The 13,687-nt window shown below is 40.2% G+C and overlaps 1 protein-coding gene across 1 annotated transcript in view; it reads right to left on the reverse strand.

Moving 5' to 3' along the window:
- Positions 1 to 6,430: 6,430 nt before the first annotated feature.
- Positions 6,431 to 13,687, reverse strand: part of CSNK2A1 (casein kinase 2 alpha 1) — a 62,075-nt gene continuing 54,818 nt past the window's right edge. The window contains exon 15 of the mRNA XM_081291555.1: positions 6,431 to 6,938. The gene's annotated coding sequence lies outside the window, so the exon portion shown is untranslated. The remainder of the gene's footprint in view (positions 6,939 to 13,687) is intronic.

Genomic DNA, 13,687 nt, shown 5'->3' on the forward strand with positions numbered 1-13,687 from the left:
ATCACACCTCTGATATTGTAATGGCCAGAAATACCCCACTTCCCAAATCTCCAACGCAGAGTATGAAGTCCTCATGATTCAAGTTGCTTGAAAACTCTCATAGTCCAACCTCCACCAAAAAATGGTGAGACTTATTACTGGCTCCTCCTGATTTCATGTCTGTCCCGTCCCGGTTTCAGGGTTCACTAGTGTTACCACTGTTTTACCCCGTGAGGAGTCCTTGCTTCCCCATGATGCAGTATAACAAGGACGAAGCACGCCGAGGCAAGTTTAGAGTGGAAAGTAAAAGCTTTATTAAAGGACAGCAGAAAAGACTTCTCCCCTGAGGAAGAAGGGGACCCAAGAGTGGAAGCTGTGGAAAGGGGAGGTCTTCCCTCTTTTATAGCTAAGGTGTTTTTTCAGCTTTCCCGAATTTCTGTCCTTTGTTGTGTTATTTTGCAGTGATGGAATATAGGTGGGAAGGGTGGGGGACAGGTGAGTTTAAGGAGTAATCTTGGCAGGGACAGCTGCTTCATTAACATTTCCTTGGATGGGCTCTGGGCCTTGTGGACATTTTCAATTCCCCATTTCCTGGACTCTATTCTCAATGTGGCCTTCATTCTTGATTTTACTAGATATTAGACCCCATTTACCTAACTACACTAAGTACCTATCTTTAAATCTGGCTTCACTAGTACATGGTTAAGTCCTTTTTTAAAAGGTCCTCATGAGCGGAAAAGATTACTCTGAAGTTATACTTTGACTTTTAAAGTTAATATTCATTAAAATCAGAAATTCCCAAACCTAATTTTTCCTTTTCTTCTTGTTTTCTTTTTGGAACTGGGGATTGAACCCAGGGGCACTTTACCATTGAGCTGTATCCCCAGCCCTTTTTGTATTTTGAGTCAGTGTCTTTTTAAGTTTTTGGAGGCTGGCTTGGAACTTGCTAGCCTCCTGATTGGGCCTGGAGTGGCGAGATTATTTCAGGTGGGGACCACTGCGCTAGGCTTTTAACTTTTTTTTTTTTTTTTTGGCAGGGGTGGGGTGGAGGGGGGGGTGATACAGGGGATTTAACCCAGGAGTCCTTCCCACTGAACTACATACCCGAGGCCTTTTTATTTTGAGACTGGGGCTCAAAAAGTTGCTTAGGTTGGCCTGGAATTTGAGATCCTCCTGACTCAGCCTCTGGGGGTTGCTGGGATTTTAGGCATGCAAAATGTGTCAATACAAACTTAAAATTTCAATTTAAATCACAAGTGTAAATCTATTATATAAATACACATTTGTAATTACTACCCCAAGAATGTTAAAATTCTTGAATTATCTTTTTTTTTTTTTTAAAGTACCCAATCTCTTCTCATTGATTGGCTGGGCCATCTTTATTAGATTCTAAATGCACCAACATTTTTTTTTTATTTTTTAGTTTTCGGCGGATACAACATCTTTGTTGGTATGTGGTGCTGAGGATCGAACCCGGGCCACACGCATGCCAGGCGAGCGCGCTACCGCTTGAGCCACATCCCCAGCCCCTTGAATTATCTTAAGCATTATAAGAATTTATCTTTTTTTTTTTCTTCTGGGACAAACACAGGCCTAAAACATGCTAGGCCAGCCCTCAACCACTTACCTACATCCCCAGTCACTGCTGTAAGGATTTAAAGAAACTGTAAGGATTTAAAGTATCACATTTACAGATTCCTTAATGCAAAAAATATTAATGCTGGAAGTCTGACTTGTCTAATTTTTATTACAAACTATTGTTGAGATTAAAAGATGTTTAGTGCTCCCTGAAGAATTGTCATCCTAATTTAGGAATAACCTGTTCAAGCATTTTGGGTTACAGTGTTTATTCCCTTTACAATTTACTGAGCTAGTTAATAAGAGTGAGCCAGCTGGATTCTTGCTAGTGACTGGACGGTGGCCCCTCTCTTCCTCACCACTGCAAGTCTAGGAGCTCATCAGTTGTATGCTCATCATGAGGCTTAGTCAGCCCTTACCCTCTGTACTACCAGGAAGTGCTAGCTCTCAGGAAAAAGGGAGAGACCATCAAGCTCCTGTCAAGTGCTCAGCAAGGTGAAGAACAAGTATCTCATAGATAATTCCTGTCCCAGGTTGGCACCCCACATTTTGGGAAGCAAGCCCATTGCCTAATTGTACTTCATCACTATGCAGCTCTGAACATCATGACCAAGAATACTAGTTTCTTTGCTCACTATTCCCATGCTGTGTCTTTTTGAAAGTAGAGTGGGTATCAGGTAAGAATTTGTGGCCTGGACTTGGAGGCTTGCAGGTGAGCCAGAGTCTGTTAGGCTGGCCTGCCACAGGGCCCAGGACATGAACATCAAAATCTTGAATAACAAACATGGAGATTACTGAACTCAGTTGTTTGTGCAACAGATAATCACTATCCTTACCCAAGATCAAGCCTATGCTGGGACCTAATATTGAAATTTCATTGTGTTCTGGACTCCAGAACAGCCCTGGCTGCTAGGAGAGAAAGTTTATTTACTTACAAAGGGTGACAAGTTCTAGGAAAGGGGGAAGACACCTAGAGAGTCGTAGAAGCCAAAAGGACAACAAAGCTCATACTGGGGCAGGGGAGGGTGATGAAGTTACCTGGGGAGGTGATGTCTTATAAAGAGGGTTGGGTACATTAAATCAACAATGTAGTTAAGAACATTCTAGACCGAGAAGATAGCCCATGTATAGAATTAAGAGTCTAGAAACCGAAGTGTCTAATGGCCTGCAGTACAGTATGAAAGTGGACTCTGGCTCTAGAGTAGGGCAAGTAGGTGTGCAGGGGGACGCCAGGCAGGTCCTCCTGAACCACACTCAAGTCAGGACTGGATGGAACCAGCTAGACAGCAGTGCTTCAGCACTGATGAGGCATTCAAGGTCATCTAGAATTAATCCTCACTTCCATGTAAGAACCACTTCTGGGCTGGGGTTGTAGCTCAGTGGTAGAGCGCTTGCTTAGCACATGTGAAACACTGGGTTTGATCCTCAGCACCACCTCAAAATAAATAAATAAAATATGGGGCTGGGTTATGGCTCAGCGGCAGAGCACCCGTCTCGCATGCTTGGGACCCTGGATTTGATCCTCGGCACCACATGAAAAATGAGAGAAATAAAGGTATTGTGAATAAATATTTTTTTTTTTTAAAAAAAATCACTTCCACTTATCCATACAATTGCTTATGGGAACATCAAACCTGTGCCAGGCTGAGGTGGGACTTGGAGTGACAGATGATGAATTGTTTTTTTAATAGGAGAGACAAGTAACCAGGCAGCTATAAAGCCAAGTGAAGAGATGTTAAGGAGGGGACAAACTAAAAGACTGGGAGAACATGGAAAATCCCAGAAATCCAGATTCTTAAGTGCAGGGGGCTAGAGTACAGCTCACTTGGGAAAGTCCTTGTCTAGCACGTGCAAGATCCTGAGTTTGATCATTAGTACTGCAAAAAAGAGTAAGTGCAGGGAAATGCTGTACCTAATGTACATGCACTTAACATGTGCAAGGCCCTGGGTTCAATCTAAAACATCACATGGTAGGGGGCTGGGGATGTGGCTCAAGCGGTAGCGCGCTCGCCTGGCATGCGTGCGGCCCGGGTTCGATCCTCAGCACCACATACCAACAATGATGTTGTGTCCACCGAGAACTAAAAAATAAATATTCAAAATTCTCTCTCTCTCTCCCCCTCCTCTCTCACTCTCTTTAAAAAAAATAAATAAAACATCACATGGTAAAAAGGAAAAAAGATTGAGTGCAGATCACAGGGAAATGGGCCAGGTCTCTGTGGTAAGTGGATTTCTAAGAGTCCCATGATTCCCACTCAGCGTATATGACTGCCTGTATATTATAGGCGGTACCTGTGAATGTAAGATTTCCCTGGTGAGGAAGTCATGCTATATGACCAAGATGAGGGGCTTTTGCAATATAACAAAGGTAGTTATTCAAGTTAATCCTCTAGTAGGGGGTCCAGGCCTTCCTGCATGACAGAGAATGGCAGAAAGCTCATAGGGGAATCCCAAACCAGAGGAATAGAGTTCAGCTAATAGTGAGCTTGGAAGAGGGCCTGAGCCTCAGCTAAGAGCATGATCCTGGCTGATACCCTGACTTCACTCCGATGAGACCTGGAACAAAGGACCCAGATAGTCTGCACTTTGACTCCTGATCCACTGAAAGTGAATAATAAATGTGTATCACTTGAAGATGTTAAATTTATACTTAATACAGTGAGTAAATATTCCATCCCAAACAGGCATCCACAAAAAGGGCATTTATTTGCTCATTTAATTCAGCCTCTCCATCTCTCGACTAATTCTTCATGTTGATTATATTCTCCAACAGACCTTGGGGTCACTACATGGCTGGCAGCTCCAATACCACACATGTTACCTTCAGATACTACCCTGGCTTTATGTGTGGTATAAAGACCTCACCACAGTAGAGTCCAATCTTCTCCCCTCATTTTTTAAAATTCTTTCCTCCTCTACCATTCTCCCTCAGAGCCCCTGTAGACAATCACTAATCTGCATTCTGTCACTATAGATGGGTCTGCATTTTTTCAGCATTTTATGTAGATGGAACCACATTGTACCTTGTTTGTTTCATGACTCCTTTTACTCGGCATAATTATTTCTGAAGCAACCTATGTTGCTGCATGAATCGTTTATTCCTTCTTATGGTTGAGTAGTATTTTATTATTAGGTGAACATACTGCAATTCATTTATCAATACTTAAAATCTTTACATATAAAACAATTAATCTGGGCATGGTGATGTACACTTGTAGTCTCAGCTCCTTGGAAGACTGAAGCAAGAGGATCATCTGAGCCCAGAAGGTGGAGACCAGCCTGGGTGACAGAGTGAGACAGTCTCAAAAAAAAAAAATAAATAAATAAAATAAATAAAAATTAAAAATAACATTGGGATAGAGGGTTAGGGATGTAGTTTGGCCTCCAACACTGCAAATGAAAAACAACAAAACGCACACACATTTCATTGCTGATGTTTTATTTATTTTTTATTTTTGAGAGAGAGAGAGAGAGAGAGAATTTTAATATTTATTTTTTAGTTCTCGGCGGACACAACATCTTTGTTTGTATGTGGTGCTGAGGATCGAACCCGGGCCGCACGCATGCCAAGCGAGCACGCTACTGCTTGAGCCACATCCCCAGCCCCCACTGCTGATGTTTTAGCTTTAAACATCACCATGCCTGGATGGATTGTGTATCTTATAACATACGTAAAAATTTTAAATACTGATAAATTGCAGTATGTCCACATAATAAAATACAACTCAGCATGCTTCTGAATCTCTCTGGGGGGGAAAAAGATACTAATTGGCCATTAAAAAGGTGTGGAAAAGCTGCCTGATCCAACTGAAAGCTAAAACCAGTCTACCTGATTTTGCATTGCTCATGAATTTAGACTTTTACATTATTTTGTCGGGTGGGGTGAGGAGTGCTAGGGATTTAAACAAGGAGAACTTTATCACGGAGCTTTTTTTCAGCCCTTTTAAAATTTTTAGTTTGAGACAGGGTCATTGCTACGTTGCTGAGGCTGGCCTCAAACTTAGTAAGTACAGAGGATACTAAGAATTATAGACTTGTCTACAATTCTGCCTTAGCCTCTGGAGTCACTGGGATTAAAGGCATGTGCCACTGTATCTGGCAGGCTTTTATGTTTTTAAATGTCTGGTGGGGGAAAAAAAATCAAAAGTAGAATACATTCTGGCATATAAAATTATAAGAAGTTCACCAGGCACAGGCCTGTAATTCCAGCAACTTGGGAGGCTGAGGCAGGAGGACTGATTACAAGTTTGAGGCCGGTCTCAGAAACTTAGTGAGGTCCTATCTCAAAATAAAAAATTTAGAAAGGGCTAGGGATATGGATCAGTGCCCCTGGGTACAAACTCTGGTACACACATATACATGAAGTTCAAATCTATGTTCATAGTGTTTTGTTTTTGTTTTTTTAAACTAAAAATAGTCATGTTCATTCACTTACTTGTAGTTTATGACTGCTTTTGTGCTCTAAGGGTAGAGGTCAGTGGTGGCAATAGGGAGAGCATATGATCTACAAAACCCTAAGTATTTACTGTATATTCTTTTACAGAAATGTTTGCAAAAACTTTACTATGGACTTTATTCTATTTTGGAGGTTGGAGGTATACCTAAGTGGTATAATGTGTGCTTAACATGAACAAGGTCTGGGTTCAATCCCCAGAACCCAAATTAGAAAAACAACAACAAAAAACCCAATAGACTTTAGTTATTTTAAAAGTAATTAAAAAATTTACTTTCTGGGGCTGGGGATGTGGCTCAAGTGGTAGCGCGCTCGCCTGGCATGCGTGCGGCCGGGTTCGATCCTCAGCACCACATACAAACAAAGATGTTGTGTCTGCCAAAAACTAAAAAATAAATATTGAAATTCTCTCTCTCTCTCTTTAAAAAAAAAAAAAATTTACTTTCATTCCATTTCCAGTGCTCTTACTTTGGTTGTGCAGATCCAGGTTTCTCTCCGATATCATACTCCTTCCCCTGAAGAACTTCCTTCAATATTTCTTACAGAACGGTCTTTTGGAAATGAATTCCTTCAGCTATTTCTCAGTGTGAGAAGTGTTGTTTTACTTTTCCTTCATTTTCAAAAACATTTCCATTGAGTATAGGATTCTGAGATTCTGCATTGACAAATTTTTCTTTTCAGTACTAAAATCACTTCATTGTTCTTAGCTTATGTGGTTTTTGACAAGTCTCTAATTCTTAGCATCCTCTGTACATAATGTTTTTTTATTTGCTGGCTGATTTTAAGATTTTCCCTGTCTTGGCATTTTGAACACAATACGTGTATAAAATGACTTAGGAAACATGCAACTGAGGAGTCTTTAAAAGGTTTTTTAAAAAGATGAGAAGATTTGTTTCTGAAAGATTTCTCTGCACAGTTTAGGATGAATCTGGAAGCAAGAGAGAGAGAAGGGAAGACCTGTTATCAGCTGTGATAATCCAGGCAAGAGAGAATGGTAGCCTGGATGTGGGATTTGGTAAGTTGAATGGTGAGAAGTGGACACATTCAAAATAAATACACATTTTTTATTAAAATTTAGTTTACTGGACTGGGGATATAGCTTAGTAGTAGAGGACTTGTCTAGCATGCAAAAGGCCCAAGGTTTGATCCCCAGTGTTGCAAAAATATATGTAAATAAAAATAGTTTACTTTTTTAAACCAGTTTTTAAAATAGTGCTACAATGTTAAAAATAAAAAACCCCATAATATCATGCATATAGTACTACTTGATTTTTCAATTTTAGTCATTATTTACTCCTCCTTATAAAAGACGACTTATTGCTTTTTAAACTGCTTATCCTGTTACCAGCATTATCACAGCTACCCACACTTTCCAGATTTACTCTAAGGAATATTATTATGTTGATTAGATCAATATTTAGTGTTTCCACTAAGGATACGTAAAATTAATAATCACTTTTTTGGTTTTAGTTTGCTTAGTTGTCTGTTTTAAAAACTTAAACTGATGAATTTTAACAAATTTACCAAACATAAATGTATAGTGGATTTGTGTGTGTACGTGTGTTACTGGAGATCGAGTCCAGGGTCTACCACTGCTACATCCCCAGCCCATGAATGTATAGTTTAACAAGTAATTACAGAGAAAAACCACACGTAACCACCACCCCAATAAGTAGAACGCTACATGCCCCCAGAAGATTTCTTTGTACAGTGAGAATTTGTGTTGTTTCAGGAAAGCATCAAAGCCTGATTTGATCTCTGTTGTTTGAAAACAATAATTGTCCCTGATATATACATACATAGTCGATCCCATATAACTATGGGTTCTCCATCATGGATGCAACTAACCCAGAACAAAAAATATTTGGAAAGCTGGGGGTGGTGGCACACAACTGAAATCCCAGCAACTTGGGAGGCAGGAGGATTCCAAGTTCCAGATCAGCCTTAGTGAGACCCTGTCTCAAAACTTAAAAAAAAAAAAAAAAAAAATTAAAAGGACTGAGGATGTAGCTCAGTGATAAAGTGCCACTGGGTTCAATCCCCAGTCAAAACAAAATAAAACAAAACAAAATCCAGAAAAACAAAATATGTCTGGACTCATATATGTTCTATTTTGTCATTATGCCCAAACAGCATAATATTTATTTACATAACATTTAAATTGTATTAGGTAATGATAAGGTTATATACTATAACATTTTATATAAGGGACTTGAGTATCTGTGAATTTTAGTATGGGTGTGTACATGTCCCAGAACCAGTCCTCCATGGATCCAAGGGATGACTATATATGTAACTTATGTATAACTTAGGTAATACAATTAAATAGAAATACCCACAATTCCTATTCCTCAATGCTAACAAGCTAAGAATTGGCATAATCCTTTTCATGTATACTATACATACAAATGTTATTTGTGGCCAATTGCATTACTGGTTTCAATTCTTCACTGCCCTATAACAAACTATATATACATACTGTTTGTCCTGTAACTTCTAGTTTACCCAGTGTGGAATGTGTACCTCCCTCTTCTACTGCTGTTGGGCTTGGCCATGTGACTTGCTCTGACCAATGGGATAACAGTGCATGTGACATGGCAAATCCTTGACATGTGCCTATGTGATTTCATTTGGCTTCTGTGCTTCAGCAGTCTATCCTGAATAGAGCATGTCCTGGGCAGCATCAGCTTCGGCATGGTACCCAGAGGAACCACATGGAGTGAATGTGAGTTCAATTCTCATGGAGTTGCCCAAACTAAATAATCATCAGTTTGAGGCAGAGTTGCTTGGCTGGACCCAGTCTTGATCAGCTGAACTATTGTTGATCTAGAGAGTTATGTGAAGACAAGACTTGAGAGTGAACAAAATCAAGAGAAAGAAAATGTTTCTCTTGTGAATGGTTAGAAAGCTGGACAAGGGCTGGTTGTTACAGTACATGCCTGTAATCCCAGTGGCTTGTGAGGTTGAAGCAGGAGAATTGCCGAATTTGAGGCCAGCCTCAGCAACTTAGTGAAAACCTGTCTCAAAAAAATAAAAAAGGGCTGAGGGATGAGACAAAGTAGTTATGCACTCCTGGATTCAATTACCAGCACCCAAAACAAACAAACAAATAATAACCACAACAAAATAAAAGAAAGGAAAGGAAGCAAGCAAGCTAGCTGGACAAGGATCCTGGCAGCCTAGCTGGGCAAAAGCAGCACAGGAAGACAGCAAAAATGAGCCAGGAGTTCCAACCTCAGATGTGGGCCCAGGTAGCCTGAGCTTCTTTTTTTTTTTTTTTTTTTTTTTTTAAATATTTATTTTTTAGTTCTCGGCGGACACAACATCTTTGTTGGTATGTGGTGCTGAGGATCGAACCCGGGCCGCACGCATGCCAGGCGAGCGCGCTACCGCTTGAGCCACATCTCCAGCCCTAGCCTGAGCTTCTTAAATCTGGGCCATTCCCTGGCAACACAGGAAGTTATTCCTGAAAATGCTTTTGTGACCTTTCTCCCTTCTCTAAGAGTTCAGGGCTCTTTCCTAGTGAGTTTTCCCACAACACCTATCTTAACTTCATCTCCCAGAGGCAACTATAGTTAATGCTTTGTTTTCTTCCAGTTTTGTTCCCCTGGAGACAAGTTTTTTTTTTAAGTATCAGGGGACTGTTTCAGTTTCTGCCCTGAACATCTTTGAGGCTGCCTCCCACCTCCTGGGGACATTCAAACTTTATCATCTGGCCTGAGTCTCATCTGTATGTAGGCCTGGTATCTTGTTTGGAGTCCACTAGTAACACCTTCAAAATTAATTCTCTTCCTCTCTGCCACCTGAGAATTTTGACTTCTTTCTTTAAAATGCGCTATTTATTTGAAAGTATTTTGACTAGTACCGGCAATGTGCTTATGATACAAGTGGGTACCTATGCAAGTTCACTCAATTTACCACACTGACTGCAAATCTGCAATTTTCCTAGGGAATCTATTTATACATTGATTGTGTTGCTGGGGATTGGTCAACCCATGGCCTCACCCAGGTCACAAGTGCTCTACTACTGAGCTACATCCCCAGCCCTTCCTAAGGAATTAAGCAAGCTGGACTATCTCATCTACATAATCGTATATCACTTTTCTATTTAAAAATAGAACATTTCCCCACAGGCTTGTACCTCATCCCTCACACCCCAGTATTCAGCACAGGGCCAAGCTCATGGATACCAGCAAATGTTTGCTGAAGGACATCTCATATAGAAATGAACTCTGGAAAGACCAGTCAAAGGAGGGGGGTGCGTGGGGCGGGGTTAAGAGCCTGGCTGAACCCTGGTAAATGGGGAACAAAATAGGGTGTGAAGAAATGAAGGGAATTAGGCTTCTTTGTAAAAATTTCACTGTGAAGCTCCCAACTGCTCAATACACAGAAGCAAGGTCTGAATACAAATGCTGCTCTATGGCTGCTGAGAGCGACTCACAAGATGCCGGATCAGGATGCCACTTACCAGCTGCTGCATTTTTCCTTTCTCTCATTAGAGGAGCCAAGACAACTCTGTCAAAGCAGGTGATGCAAGACTGTTGCTGACTCAGAAATATTCAAATCCCTTAGGTACTTCTCCAAGAAACAGATTGGCAATCTGGAGGTACCTGGGGAAGAGTTTCTTACATTGCGGTCAGTAAGAGTCCCTGGTGATTGTGGCCACAGGGAGACAAATTGTTTGTAGCTAGCTATGGCGAAAAAATACTTGGCTTTCAGCAGAGAAGTTTAAAATTCAGAATGACAGAACTTCAAGAGGGGACAATGGTGGCCTTCGTACAAATCAGAAACTTGACTTAACATCTGTTCAAAACCCGTCAGGTTTAATGCAAATTATTATTATTTTTTTTTCTGGCAAATACTGCCATCTCCTGGAAAATAGTAAGAAAAATCCCAAACACACAAATCATGAGATCTTTACAATTAAGGCATACTTTTCAACACATACTCTACACAACTAGACAAATCAAAGTAGAAAGGAAAATCTGGTCCAATTCTATTGTATGATTAACACTGTGCTGGACACTTTCCATATTTATCATCTAAATGTGAACTACCAAAGTATAAAACAGCAATCTTTGCCCTAATTTTAATGCTGAAGAAAATATTAGGACCTCTGGGGCAAGAAGGACGAGAAAGGGAAGATGAGGACCCATCTGTATTGGTAATAAGGATTTAACTTGGGTAGCAGGTTTATGGGTGTGTTACAGCTTTCCTTAAAATCTGATACACATGTAAAAATGTTTTATAATAAGTCACTTGCGTAAATATTCAGAGAGGTTAAGTAACTGAACCCAAATCATCCAGCCAGAGCTGATTAGAAGCAGGGAATCTGTGGTTCTACTAAGTTGCTTCTCTGAAGTGGTTAATTTCACCACAGTCTATAAAGTACTTATCTATGTAAAATGAATTCCAAGTTGGGTGCAGTGGCCCATGCTCTTAATATCAGCAATTAGGGAGGATCACAAGTTTGAGACCATCCTCAGCAACTGAGCAAGACCTTGTCTCAAAATAAGGAGGACTGTAGCTAAGTGGTAAAGCACCCCTGGGTTCAATCCCCAGCACCAAAATAAAACAAGATGAACTCCGACTCAAAATATCCTGACACCTTCTGTACATCTGTCTTACTACATACAAGTGGTAGAAAGTAGGGAGACTGCAGAATTTTAGTCTATTAATTTGACTACGATCTTTGCTAAGCCTTTAGTCATCTATGATTTCACTAGAGATCATTTAATGAAATATTTTCTTGTTATGTTAGCTTGTTTCATGGCTTATAATTACAGATACAAACCTCAGGGCAAGGATATCACCTTATAATATTGAGCTGCTCTTTATGCGACAATACTTCCATTTACTTATTTTGTGTGTGGGGGGAATCAATGACGGTGACAGTAGGAGTGTAGGAGGAACTACCTATTTTTAAGAATCATGCTCTTCCATCCAGTCCTCTTAAATCTTAAGGGATGATGGGCCTTCTTCTTTTTTTTTTTTTTTTAAAAAGAAGCAGCTTTTTATAAGGATGCACAGATAAGACATGCAAGGTAATCAAGTGTACCTGTATGTGGGAGGATAATTAAATGAAAAGTTTATAGGCCAGGTATTAAATGAAAAGTTTATGGCCAGAAGAAACAATAATCCTATAAAAGTTTAGGTATGGGGCTGGGGATATAGCTCAGTTGGTAGAGTGCTTGCCTCCACATGCTATGAAGAAAAAGAACATGGGTAGAAACGGCAGTGGGAAAAGCAGGGGAGATCACTTTAGATGAGTTAGGATCAAGGTTTTTAGACACATTCTCTGAGGCAGGACTGAAGACCACTTCAGAGCCTTTCGGTGAACTTTTTCCTTCACCAGGAATAGGCCCTGGCCAGCCTGGGTTACCTAGGACCATATAGTCTCTAAAGCTGAAGCACAAGGGAGGCAAGGGCTGGTGATTAATAAACAACTCCTTACACCCAATTCTAATCTTGGGAGAGAATCTGCTGGTGGGAATCTGCAGGTGGTGGTGACAAAAGTAGATTTTCAGGATGTACTCAATGGTCAGTTCTAATTACAATTGTATTTAATAGGTGAAAATGAAATTTCAAGAGCAAGAGAAAATGAAAACCCCCAATTGTGTCAATCTCCGATTTTCTCTACTATTTTATGACTATAGTAATTTAGCCCTATTCTGAAGAGCTATTTCATCAAATATACTGTATCTGACAGTCACACTGTAATGTCTTGTCTCATGTACACATTCAAAAAGTTGGATCCTGAGGGATAATTTCAAATACAAGATATTACACAAGAGTTCCTTATATCCAAACCTTTCTCAATTCCCAATAATCTCAACCTCAACATATCAGGACCATAAAATAATAGTACACAGGGAACACTTAAAGGAAACTAGATATTTGGGATACTAATATTTTCTCTGATTTCAAAATTTTAAACTGTGTTTTTTTTTTTTAAAGAGTTAACTTTTTTTTTTTTTTAAGAGAGTGAGAGGGGCAGAGAGAATTTTAATATTTATTTATTTTTTCTTAGTTCTCAGCGGACACAACATCTTTGTATGTGGTGCTGAGGATCAAACCCGGGCCGCACGCATGCCAGGCAAGCGCGCTACCGCTTGAGCCACATCCCCAGCCCTTAAACTGTGTTTAAATGAGAATTAAAAGCAATTCAAGTCTACTTTTGTGGGTTTTACTAAGTTGGTATTGATAAGCCAGTGACATGTTTTACCTCTTCCCCAGCCTTTTGATGGTTTATGTTCAAGTCATCAAGTATGTTCCCACAAGCCCACCAGCACACACTCAATCCAGGTCCCCAAGACTTAACAAGTGGCCTCCAGGGCTGGACTATCTGCAAAGATGACCCTTCATAGGACTTATGCCACTTACTGGTCTTTTCTGCTAAAACAAGCCTTTGTATTTAAGCGCTAAACTTCGTAAAACTAGTGTCAGAGATGAAAAAGATCTCAAAAGACCCCTCAGTCTCCCCGAGCTTAAATACACACAGAGGTACTAAGGAAGGGCCTTTGCCAGAGATTGTACTGGGAATTACAGTTCAAGTCAAGACCAAGGACTAATACTCCATAGCAAAGGGCCAGAGGAATAAGGTTTATGAGGGCCTAACAGGTGCCAGACACTTGACATATACTGTCACTAAATTCCAAGGCATCAGAGGCTCCATTT

Source organism: Spermophilus citellus, assembly GCF_964194105.1.
Source record: "Spermophilus citellus genome assembly, chromosome: 4".
NCBI classification, from domain to species: domain Eukaryota; kingdom Metazoa; phylum Chordata; class Mammalia; order Rodentia; family Sciuridae; genus Spermophilus; species Spermophilus citellus.